We start from the raw sequence: 13,946 nt of genomic DNA on the forward strand, positions 1-13,946 counted from the left end.
CAGTTCTCACTATATCCGTCTCGCCAGTGCCGTACGCCTGATTGAATTTTCGAGACGCGTTTTCGAGTCGCAAAATCGAATTTACTTACCGATCCAAAAGGAGTTTCACTTTGTACGCCTGTTGGTCGAATTTTCGTGACACTATTTCGTGACGTTTTTTCGTGTTGCACAATCGAACTTACTACCGTACCAAAGAAGTTTCATTTCGTACGCCTATTGGTCGAATTTTCGTTATACTTTTTGTGTCGCATAATCAAACTTACTACCGTGCCAGAAGAAGAACCGTTTCGCCAACGCCGTACGCCTATTGGTCAAATTTTCGTTACACTTTTCGTGTCGCTCAATCGAACTTACTACCGTACCAAAGAAGTTTTATTTCGTACGCCTATTGGTCGAATTTTCGTTACACTTTCCGTGTCGCACAATCGAACTTACTACCGTACCAAAGAAGTTTAATTTCGTACGCCTATTGGTCGAATTTTCGTTACACTTTTCGTGTCGCATAATCGAACTTACTACCGTGCCAGAAGAAGAACCGTCTCGCCAATGCCGTACGCCTATTGGTCAAATTTTCGTTACACTTTTCGTGTCGCACAATCGAACTTACTACCGTACCAAAGAAGTTTTATTTCGTACGCCTATTGGTCGAATTTTCGTTACATTTGTCGTGTCGCATAATCGAAATTACTACCGTGCCAGAAGAAGAACCGTCTCGTTAACGCCGTACGTCTATTGGTCAAATTTTCGTTACATTTTTCGTGTCGCACAATCGAACTTACTACCATACCAAAGAAGTTTCACTTCCGTTACACTTTTTCGTGTCGCGAATCGAACTCACTACCGTGCCTAAAGAAGTTTCACTTCAATAATTTCACTTGAATCAATGATAAACGGAAGTCATCAGATTCCCTGCACATAAACCATACACAAAATAAATATCCGTGTGTTCTTCGTTTGTAAAAACTCGCGGCATTTTGAGATAATGTTCTACATAAGGTACTGCTCTCGTTACTAATATTCATACAAGTTTTTATGATTACCTTTAATTATTTTTATAATTTTAAATAGTAAGCTTGCAGACTAGAAAAAACAGATAGATAAACATAATCGAATGGCGTGTCACACGTATGGCAAAACCCTTATTATTTTTTCAATATTCCAACTTTTTCTATAACTTTCCAATAAAGCATTTTGAGAGCTATTTTTATATAAAATTTTTTTCTATTTCTCTCTGCTCATAAAACATACTTACTATTAAAGTTTGAGGGCAACTTACATTAAAGTTTGGGGAGGGCAGCTAATCAGAACGTGCCATTTTCGAGGTAGTCACGTGACGGAGAGGGAAAGGAGTATAAATAGCAGCATCGACTGCGGAGCTATTCATTATCTTTTAGGCTCTTGAAGGCTATAAATCACAGATCACGAGTAATGGAAGCCTTTAGGAGAATTATTTCTTATTTTGATGTATTTATACCAAAAAAATTGGATATAATTAAACAGCTGCCTCTTGAAATATCCAACATGATTTTTGGCATGTTGGACAATCCATCTTTCCGTACGGTTTCAACGGTGTCTGAAGCATGGGAAACGATATCTATGGACGAACGGAGACGCAGGCTCCGTCTTGCGAAATTAAATGTAATGAAAATGTAATAAAATGTAAACCTGTAAAACGTAATAAAATTCTAACGTTCAAATTCAATGAACGAAACGGCACATGTACATGGGTGGGGGTAGCGGAGTGGGGGGGGGATGTGGTGGGGGGAGGGCAGCCAATTAGAACGCGCCATTTTCGGGGTAGCCAGGTGACGGACAGGGAAAGGAGTATAAATAGCAGCATCGACTGCGGAGCTATCATTGTCTTTTAGGCTCTCGTAAGCTACAGGTCACAGATCAGGAGCAATGGAAGCCTTTAGGAAAATTATTTCATATTTTCATGTATCTATACAAAAGAAATTGGATATAATTAAACAGCTGCCTCTTGAAATATCCAACATGATTTTTGGCATGTTGGACAATCGGTCTCTCCGGTCGGTTTCAACGGTGTCTGAAGCATGGCAAACGATAGCTATGGACGAACGGAGACGCAGGCTCCGAAGTGCGAAATTAAATGTAAAACCTGTGAAACGGCAACCTGTAAAATACAATATAATTCTGACGTTCAAATTCAATGAACGAAACGGTAGGGTTATTAAGGTAGATCCGGTTCAGCCTCGCCGATTACGCACATGCACCTACTATAGAGATAAGACAAGTAATCTGCGCCTTTGAAGAAAAATAAATGTAAATAAAAAATAAATGTAAATAGCATATGGTAGCTTTTGAATAAAAATAAATGTAAATAAAATGAATGTAAGTAGCATATTGTAGCTTTTGAATAAACATAAATGAAAATAAAAAATAAATGTAAGTAACATATCGTAGCTTTTGAATAAAAATAAATGTAAATAAATAAAAAAATGTAAATAGCAGTAATAGAGTAATAAAAAAAAGTTAGTACGCGCATTGTACTTGTTATTTTTCTTTTATTCCTAGCAGTATTATATATAACTTTCCGTCCTTAAATATCCTTCTGTGCGTCTCATTTTTTTATAACCGTAAGAATCAAGCAAAGATTAATGTCGATTTTCTTAGTCCTTTGTCATAACAGATTAATTATTATTGCTCTTTTTTTTATACTCTCTGCAATATACAAAGTGTTCCAGGTTTTTCCAAACTAGCAGTATGTTCTATGAGCAGAAATAAGAAAAAATATTATATAAATATAGCTCCCAAAATGCTTTATGTTTTTATAGCATAAATACAAACTGTCTAAGAAACAATTTTACATGAACATTATTGCTCTCTTTTCTCTATACCCTCTGCAATGTACAGAATGTCCTAGGTTTTTCCATACTAGCAGTATGTTCTATGAGCATAAATAAAAAAAAATGTTATATAAATGTAGGTCCCAAAATGCTTTATTAGTTTATAGCAAAAATACGAAATGTATAAGAAATAATTTCACTTGAATCATTGATAAACGGAAGTCCTCAGATTCCCTGCACATGAACCATACACAAAATGAATATCCGTATGTTCTTCGTTTGTAAAAACTCGCGGCATTTTGAGATAATGTTCTACATAAGATACTGCTCTCGTTACTAATATTCATACAAGTTTTTATGATTACCTTTAATTATTTTCATAATTTTAAATAGTAAGCTTGCAGACTAGAAAAAACAAATAGATAAACATAATCGAATGGCGTGTCACACGTATGGCAAAACCATTAATATTTTTTCAATATTCCAACTTTTTCTATAACTTTCCAATAAAGCATTTTGAGAGCTATTTTTATATAATATTTTTTTTATTTCTCTCTGCTCATAAAACATACTTACTATTAAAGTTTGAAGGCAGCTTACATTAAAATTTGGGGAGGGCAGCTAATCAGAACGCGCCATTTTCGAGGTAGTCACGTGACGGAGAGGAAAAGGAGTATAAATAGCAGCATCGACTGCGGAGCTATTCATTATCTTTTAGGCTCTTGAAGGCTATAAATCACAGATCACGAGCAATGGAAGCCTTTAGGAGAATTATTTCTTATTTTGATGTATCTATATTATACCAAAAAAATTGGATATAATTAAACAGCTGCCTCTTAAAATATCCAACATGATTTTTGGCATGTTGGACAATCGATCTTTCCGTACGGTTTCAACGGTGTCTGAAGCATGGAAAACGATATCTACACTGAGAAAATAATCCAGCCTTTTTCCCATCAAAATAATCGGATAATCCGTAAAAAAATTAACAGACGGATATTTCCGATCTTTTCGATCGGAAAAGAAAGCCGATCAGATCGAAATTATATCCGACCAAAGATATCCGATTCCAGAATTCCGATTAAAGAACATCCGATCAAAAAATTTCGATTGAAAAACATCCGATCCAAAATATCCGTTTGTTAATTTTTAGACGGATAATCCGAGTATATCTTATCCAATCAATAGATCAATAGACCTGATCGGAAATTTTTATATAGAAATACGATCACATTTTATCGGATATTTTAGGAATATCTCAGGCTGTTTGTACGCTGAAGAAATATAACACTGAAAATAAAAATAAAAATTACATATTTATTAATCATCACGAAAACTGCATTTACCTGTATTATATAATTTTTTACATAAACGCTCATAATATTTTTATAGTATAACTTATTCTAATTTAATACATATAATAACTGCATATCTTTATATTTATATGTATTTAACATGAAAAATTAATGTCTTTTCTAAATAAAACGTACATCAGTTACATGCTTGATACATTTATTATATACATACGCACACATCTTGTATAAACTTGTTTGGTTTAACAAAAATAGTCTGTTTTATATATATATATATATATATATATATATATATATATATATATATATATATATATATATATTGTGACGTGACAAATGTCACGTCCCTCACCCTAGATGGGAGCTCGGCCGAGGGAGGCGTCAGGGATGGTGCCTCCGCCCGAGGCGGGCGGAGGGCAAGCGTTTTAGGTTAGGATTAAGATCTTTTGGCTAGAATTACAGGTATCGAGAGAGCGCGGAGCAAATGGCCAGGGTCACGGAGCTTTGTAACGGCGTATGCCGCACCGAGGGACTTACAGGTGGACAGCCGGAAGCTTCCGAGGACGGACGGTCGACGGGCGGGTCACGCTGGAGCCCACAGCTGGAACATCAGCTGGCCTGTCAAGGCACATCATCAGCCCGCACTAGAGCACTGCAGCCCGAGTACGGAGGACCCGAAAAGGGGGACGCCCCGACGAAGGTCCCCGTCGAGGAACGGGGGGCCACCACCGGGATACCGACACCGGTTGACGAGCCATGGCCCGGCCAGCCTGGCCGTCGAGAAACCGGGCGATGAGTCGCGGCCTGGACAGCCGGTCTCACGTAGGCGGATTTTGAATCTACCGCCGGCGGATGGGAGCAGCGACAAGAGGCGCCCTAGTAAGGCGCGACGATCACCTAGGAGGATCGGTGGCGTGCCAGGGCGCAGCACCTGATAGGGCTAGGGACACCGGCGCGCGCGCGGGCTCAGCGTGGTCCCGCCGGTCCGAAGGAACGCCACTTTCGTGCGAGCCACTAAGCTAAGAGGTACCATCCAGCCCTCCGACCACGATGACGAGCTGCCAGAACGGACTGGAAATTGTAAGGCCACTGCTCAGCCATCGTCAAGTAAGATAGCCGTGATACCGAGATCCTCCCGGGAGTCGCGTTGTGCCGCGAGACAGAATAATTTGCTGTAGAGACGTGCGTTGAATTCCGTGAGATCGGAACAAATACCGCGGGAGGATCTGACCGGGAGAAGTAGCCGCCCTTGCCCATCTCGGGGATCCGAGCGTACGGCCGCCGACAGTCAGCGTGCGTGTAATTTCGTTGCGTGTAATTTCGTAATCGTCGTTTGTTTAACCGTGCCGTATTGTAGCGAGTCAAGTTGGGAAAACGGTCCGCGTTGATGATGGTGCGTGGCGAGATGAGCTCTTCGTGAGCATCACGTGATCGCGCCGTGGCGCCGGGCGCTTCCGAGTTTTGCGCCTTTTGGGACTCGCGTAATCGGGAGATTCGCTGGTCATTCGGGACTCGCGTAATCGGGAGATTCGCGGTCATTTCGGGAGGTTGCTCTCGCGCGTGCGAGAGTCTCATGATTGCCGTTGCTGGTTAAGTTCGTGCTAATTATAAGGGGATGTTCGTGCGTTTCATCGGGATTAATGGCTCACGGTTGTGCCGCGTTTACGGGTGAGTCCATGCGTGCGTCTCGTGGTGAATGATGATCCACAGTTCTGTCGTGGTAAATTGTAAGTAAATTGCGTTAGTTGTAAAAGCGGGACTTCGTGCGTTTGTTGGGAGTAAATGTTTTCGAGTATTTCGCGTTTGACTGTCCGGGTAGAATTCGCTGCAATTTATGTCGGGGAATAGCCTTGTACGAATTCGACCGGGATTGCTGTGCAGTTCAGCGACGAAATGAGTATCGCGCTCGTGGGGTGACACGTGGCGCGTACTCGAATTCTGCTTGTTCGCCGTGAAACACGCCTACATTCTTTCACTTGTTATCTGCATTAATTACAATAAATATATTTTTATGTTTCTTGTTACTCGGATGTGTTGATTGCGCTACGCTCCCTCTCTTCTTCCAACCGCGATTAATCGAAGAAGCCCACGCCTGAGAAAACTGCGATCTCGTATATCGTGGTGTGAGGAATCGCACCTGGCGCCCAACATTTTAAGAAACTATTCAGTCAAGCTACCATCTAGGTTTCGGAGAGAATTATCGCGATTTAGGAAGAGAATTATAGACAACCTTAGAGATCTTTAGTGAATAAAAGCGACGGCGCGCTTCTTCACGGCCGGCGAGACCGTGAAGACATCGTCGTTGTCGTCACAATATATATATACACAAACATGCTATATTTAATAAACTCACGATATAAGTGAAGAACTGATCCTTTAAGAAGAGGCCTGTTGGGAACCCATTTATTAAGAAATAGGAGAATAACTGAGAAGACGCGTAAGGGGAAACGCTAACGTTTATTGTGACTCCGTGAGACGTCGAGACGGGCTCACGATCGACTGACTCGTCGACTCGATATTAGGCGTTTAGGTACCATGTACCTTTAAGTGGGGATACCACAAGGCCAATGAACATTTGGCTCAGTACAATTTTTTACAGCTTTCTTTAAATGTACAGGTCTTGACCCTTTTTCTGGCCAGTTCTTTGGAGGCCAGAACATATTAGTGATCTCATCGTCAGGCTTGTCAATCCATTTCACAGGAACTACTGCGATTGTTTCTCCTTCCTCCTTTTGTTCCTGTCCTGTGAAGGACACCACAGCATACTGGAAGAAACAATACATTATAAAACCCAAACAAAAATACAAAAACTTATAACTACATATACTCAAAAACAATGGGCAAATATTAAAGTATTATGACGCTCAACTAAGAAATAATATGTTACACAAGGATGTGTTGATACGTATAAAGACAACTTTTACCCGGCATCAAATATTTAGTATTTTACAGAAATGTTTGAGTTGCAGTAACGCTTTTGTATCTATGCCTGATATAACTATAAGAATCCTGCTTCAATAAACTGATCTTTAAAAAAGGAGTCATACATCTTCCTTCAAAACAATCAAATAAATTATACAATGTTAACAACGCATTTTTCCAAAAACATAAATAAATATTAATTCATAATTAATTTAAAAAACAAAAATAAGTATTAATTCACAACGTACATATACTGCTTTAAACTTAAATAGACAAACATTGCTAAACACAAATATTTTATCTCTTCTCTGAGAAACCACCACAAAGATTAAAATTAGAATGATGACCAATGTCGACTGTGTAGTAGTAGAAAACAACAACAATCATATAGCACACAACAATAAACAGACAATTACGAATCTTACTGTTATCACTGTCATAATATTCCAGAGAGGCTATGCGCAAGAGGAATACATAGATATGACCCTTCATTTTCAGGTATAAGGACACATTTCATAATTGTATCATTCATCTCCCAAGATCTAATTGTTTCATCCAGTTATGAAACAAGAACAATGCCAATCAAAGATGAGGCCATTGGGTATTGATAATAATCATTCTGTGCTTGAAATTGCTGCCCACGTAGGATTATTACATTGTCTTCAGTCTGGACAATATTTCGCAATATTATCACAGACCCATCCTCAGTTTTAAAACAATGATCAGGAATAACGCATCTTAACATAAACTTATTGCTTGTAAGAATTTTATAGTGCTCTCCTTGAATAGTTTCATTGGGATCAATATGTTTTTCTGTCAGCTGTATACCCTCAATAATATTTGGCTTTGACAAACGTCCATTAGTCTCAGCATCCCTTCTTGCTAACTGTTGCAAAGGATGATAGTTTGATCGTAATGATTGCTTAATTGTCTTCAAATAGTTTTCGTACGGAAAAGCACTAAATGAGTCCAATGATCCATGCTCTTCGCATTCATCAACTAGATGAGTAAGTCCATGTACATTAAACACAACGAAGTCACGGCTAAAGATCTGGCTACTAGATTGTACAAATAAGTTCAAAAATGCTCTAGCACTGTAATAAATACTATAGTGGAAGAGCAAGAAAGTGTAATACACTCTGTTAGGAGTATTATCTTTCATTATTTTAACACCATCATATAGTAAAATCTTCTAAACTCTGTAGCCTTAAGATGACCAACTTTCTTAAATCGATAGGGCTTTCGGTTGAATTCTCTGGGGATAAATTGCTTAATCCATGCTGAAGTATTTTTAAAAGCTTCAATGTTTTCTTCTATTAATTTGCCTCGGTTTTTTACTTCCAATAATCGCATCAAAAATCTCTTCATCACACCAGTGCACACAAGATGAAGATATTCAAGTCTGAATTGAGATACCATTCAAACGTTGAGTGCTCTTCTAATGGCAATAATTTTTGATGATGCTCAGGATTTCTTCTATCAATAAATGATTGGTCTGTACGCTTCTGTCCATTGTTCAAATAAACCATCCTGTGATGGTACCTTTCACCTTCAATTTCACACTTTTCACAGGAGAATAATCCATTGTGTCCAATAGTACATTTCACAATAAATCTTGCTGAAGCATCACAAATGAAGTTATGTATAGATACATCATAAACATGACCATTAAATTCGAAACCATTTGTGGAAAGTTCCTCTACCTCTTCAATAAATTTCTCTAGAAACTGTTCTAATGTTGAGGGCTTTGACTCTGTACCAAAATAAACACTAATAATAAACGGCTCACAGGTCTTGTCAGCCAAAGATCCCAGAATAGGCCAAAAATGCAACTTTCCACAACCACGGTCTTACATACAGGTCTGGAAACTTCAGTGGTGGGGGTAGGTCGCTTAATGAAGTTGTTTTTAAGTTCTCTAATAGCCACTAGAGTCGTTGTGATCGATGTTCACGTTGGTTGTGGCGAGGGACGCCGGAGGCCGGGAGGGATATCTGTCATATGAAATTTGGCGGAGTGGTTTTGTGTCAACTTCGTAGTCTCGACATTATGGGTTCGAATCTCCGTGCGCTTAAGTTTTTTTTTAATCCTTTCACAAAGCAATGTGATAAATAATAATGCTTTAAATAATTTAAGACTATAAATTAATGAAATATGTAGATATATAAAATAAATACGAGTTTTTATTTTGAAAATTAAGAACAAATAAAAATATCTTTTTATATGTTTATTTTTATCCTTTTTCTTTTATTTTTGTGGGTATAGCTAATTATTATCGGCCACTGAGCTTTTTTAAGATATAATTAATCAATAAAGATTAAATATGTCTATATATATTTTTTAACAATATTCAAACTGTTTTTGAAATCGATTTGATATAAAAATATGTTTTAATTGTTATTAATTATTCGATAAATAACTGTAGAATATAGTAAAGAGTAATTTTCTCCAAATTTTTAGGGAATCACGTTCTTGTGACAACAAAACGATTTAGCAAGTATTTGCGACAAAACGCGGTTTCTCTTAATTGTTATTAATTTTTTATTATCAATTTATTCTCTAGCGGTCTTTAACAAAGAGCGATTCTCGCCAAATAATTTAAAGACCGCTACAGAATAAATTGTTAATAAAAAATTAATAACAATTAAGGGAAACCGCGTCTTGTCGCAAATGCTCGTTAAATTATTTTGTTATTACAAGAACGTGATTCCCTAAAAATTTGGAGAAAATCGCTTTTTGCTATCGATCGCTGCAGAATAAATTATTAATAAAAAATTAATAATAATTAAGGGAAACCGCGTCTTGTCGCAAATACTTGCTAAATTGTTTTGTTATCGCAAGAACGTGATTTCCTAAAAATTTGGAGAAAATCGCTCTTTGCTATTTTACAGTTATTTATCGAATAATCAATAACAATTAATTAAAACATTGTTAAATCAAATCAATGAAAAAATTGTTTGAATATTGTTAAAAAAAAATATATAGATATATTTAATCTTTATTAATTAATTATATCTCAAAAAAGCCCAGTGGCCGATAATAATTAGCCTACGATACGTTTGTAGCCCCCCGAGGAACCCACATGACATTTCAACGTCTCCTTCCCGCGAGACGTTTCGCTGTTAGCGCCCGCTGCTAGCTTCAGCTATACGAGTTTTCGGGTTACGTTCATCTGCGGACTTCGATGACAGCGACGAGTAGTGGCTATGCTAGAAACTAAATGCATCTTCGATAAGCGATTATGCCCCCACCACTAGAATTAGCGGTAGTCTCCAGACCTGTATGTAAGACCGTGTCCACAACTATCCAAAAGCAATCCATCTATGTTGATATTCAATCGTATTCGTCCATGAGTTTCTAAATATTTTTGAGTTAAAAAGGAATCAAGATTTCTTTTTATTCCCTTGTACCACACATGCCCATTATCAATCTCAGATACTGCTGTGACCTTAGGCGTATTCAGTAAGGTTGTATATGTTTTAGGGAGCTCTGGATGCACTCTGTGTAAAAGCCTCAACAAACTGTTTACTTTCCTTTTTGAGACACCACAAGAAGCCCATTCTGTCAAGGCCATACGCAAATAGATATCTCCATCAAACTCATCTGAGCCACTATCAATGATATTCTCCACAGAATCCTGTGTATCTTCTGTTGACCAATCTGTATTATTGTTATCACTTGGAATATCATCCTCAGACCAACTGCCATCTTCCATCTGTTCTTGTTCAAATTGTTCCTGTTCCTGCATATCAACATCCTCATCCGATTCTTCCAAACCTAGAATCTCCTCTTCTACATTTGAATTATAAGACGTTTCAAACGAGTTACTTGATTCTTCATATTCTCTCTCATGCAACTGCAATCTCAATCTACGTATACGCTCCATATTAGCTCGCCTTCTCAGGATCCGCTAATGACGATTCTACATATGAAAGGATTAAGACGCATTTTCGTAATGGCTTTGACCGAGACCCAATGGAAGTGGTTGCCGATACTCGTATATGTTTTAATTGTAATGTGTCCATCAAACAAGAAATCCAAATCTTGGAAAATGGTCCTGAAACATTACGAATTAATGTCGCTTCCTCCAAAAGAAACAATTGTTGTTTCATTTGTCAGAATGTTGAAGGAATCCATAAACTCACATACGCCTGTAAAATAAATATTTTCATTTCTTTAAATATTTTTGTTACGAGCGACACTAAATGTTGTGCTGCCCATTTGGACGAGGAAGGCAATGTATCAGAAGAATATTTTCCTTTAATTAGATTTATAAATAGACCTTATAAAATAAAAAGCCGAGAATTACAAGCTTTTTTACAAGGTATGAGGTTAGCAACAAAAGCTAATCGTTTTAACAGTGAAAAGAATTTTACTGATGCTGATTTTGAGCAATTAGCACCAATGAACAAACAGCAGTTTGTCGATTTGTATCAGCAATGTGACCTCGGAATGATGGTAAGGGTGAGAGAAGTATCAGCAAAAAAGACTTGCTCACTTTTTTTCTGTAAGTTGAAACAAGGCTTGTCTGACTATTTCTTAAAAGTTATTTTTGATTATCCAAGTAGGCAAGCAGTTAGTTTAACTGTAGAAAACGTTAGAAAATCGCTTTTGGTTAGATTTGTTCCCCATAACATCGGCTTTAACGCAATTACCAGGGATGAATATATTAGAACACACGTTCCTGATTTTACCAACGAGCTTTACAATCCTGACCCTCATATACCAAGAATTATAGTCTATATTGATGGTACATATTCATATTCTCATAAGAGCAGCAATCATAGGGTTTTACGGCAAACTTATTCAATGCACAAAGGCAGGCACTTACTAAAACCTGTGTTGCTTGTTGCGGCTGACAAATATATTCTTGCAATACAAGGGCCTTACTTTGCCGATTGCGAGAACAACGATGCAAAATTCTTAGAAAATGAATTTAAAAGAGATGCCGTTAATATGCGAGCATGGTTTCATGATGGCGACGTTTTTATATTGGATAGAGGGTACAGAGATGCCCTATCTTTGCTGCAGGAGTTGGGCATTAACGTCCAAATGCCAGCGTTGCTAAAAAAAAATCAGAGGCAACTGGACACGATGGATGCGAATGAGTCTCGGTTGGTTACCAAAACTCGCTGGATTGTAGAGATGAGGAATGGTCATATTAAGTCTATTTTTAAGTTCCTTGATGGAGTTGTGCACATGTACCACCTAGAACATTTGGGTAATTTCTATAATATTGCTGGCGCAATTATTAACAAATACCATCTTCTTGTTTCCATGGAAGGTGCTGATGCTGACTTCGCGAAGTACCTCTTAGAGAAATCTAATACAATTAACGTCGTGCAGGCTCGGGTTGAATAGGAGAGGTTATGTCAACGAAATGCCTAATGGATAGTGTTGCGTCATTTTGATATTGCCAACTTCCCACGGTTATCCATGGAATATTTGAGAGATTTAACGGTTGGTACGTACCAAGTACGCCTTGCTCCTTCTTATGTCCAGGATAAGATTCAGCATGATAATGGCGAGTATCAATTAGACCAACATTTCACAGATCCAGGTTTTATAAGAATCCGGGTGTATTCACGCTTTCGTAACGCGACGAAACATCAGATATTTATTGCGTATAAAAGTAGTGATGAAGACAACGATGATGACAATGACGTAGATGACGAAGACATTGATGCAAATATCGTTGGATACTACTGTACGTGCAAAGCTGGAGCGCGAACCTTAGGGACGTGTGCTCATGTGAGTAGTGTCCTGTGATACCTGGGTTTCGCGAGGCACCAGTCAAACGTAAAATATCCATCAAACAGATTGCTCGAAACTACATTTAATGCAGCTGAAAGAGCTGTTAATCAATAAAAGATAGAAAAGAAACTCTTATCATTATTTTTTGGTAGTAAATGTAAATGTTAAAAGTACAAATAGGAAACATGTTTCTCCTTAGTTACTATTTCGTGTCACACAAATAAGTAAGTGCGGTGGGAACAAATACTTTATGAAAAAGCATTTTTGTTTTTTTTTCATTTTATTTCATAGCTCCAGAAATGCAAATTACGCAATAATTAATTGTGAAAAGACAACCCGGGAAAAAATATTCATATCTGATCATATATGATCATATATGAATGGCCATATATGGTCAGATATGGAAATTGGCCAGATCTGAGGATATATGATCTGGTATTATTGTATATGTTAATATCTGATCAGGTATGATCAGGTACGAACTATATATTTATCAGGTATGAACATATATATTTAAGTAAGTTTCAGAAAATTGTTATATATTTTCAAAAGTTATTTTTTAAGAGTGTGCAACTTTATTATAAAAGTAGACTCCACGATACAACTAATACAAAAATTGTGCCGCTCTATAGTGCGAGACAGTGTCGTGTCTTTTGATACCGTTCTTATAACACTGTTTGTCAAATTTTAAATACGAGAAACAGATCCCATCGAATGCCATCTATTGAATACTTTGAGATGCAATATCTGATCTGATCATATATAATATTATATGACTATATAGGTTCATACATGATTATATATGCTCTATATATGGGTATGTAAAACTTATATCTGTTCATATCTCATTTATACATGTTCATATACTGTCAAATATGAATATTTTTCCTGGACATTTTGTTCGCGGATATAAAAGTCCGGGAAAAATATTCATATCTGGCAGTATATGAACATATATAAATGAGATATGAACAGATATAAGTTTTACATGCCCATGTATAGAGCATATATAATCATATATGGTTATCTATCGCCATATATGATCAGATCGTGCATTATACATGACACAAGATCTGATCATATATGGCGATAGATAACCATATATGATTATATATGCTCTATATATGGGTATGTAAAACTTATATCTGTTCA

The sequence above is a fragment of the Temnothorax longispinosus genome, chromosome 8 (genome assembly GCF_030848805.1).
Source record: "Temnothorax longispinosus isolate EJ_2023e chromosome 8, Tlon_JGU_v1, whole genome shotgun sequence".
NCBI lineage: Eukaryota > Metazoa > Arthropoda > Insecta > Hymenoptera > Formicidae > Temnothorax > Temnothorax longispinosus.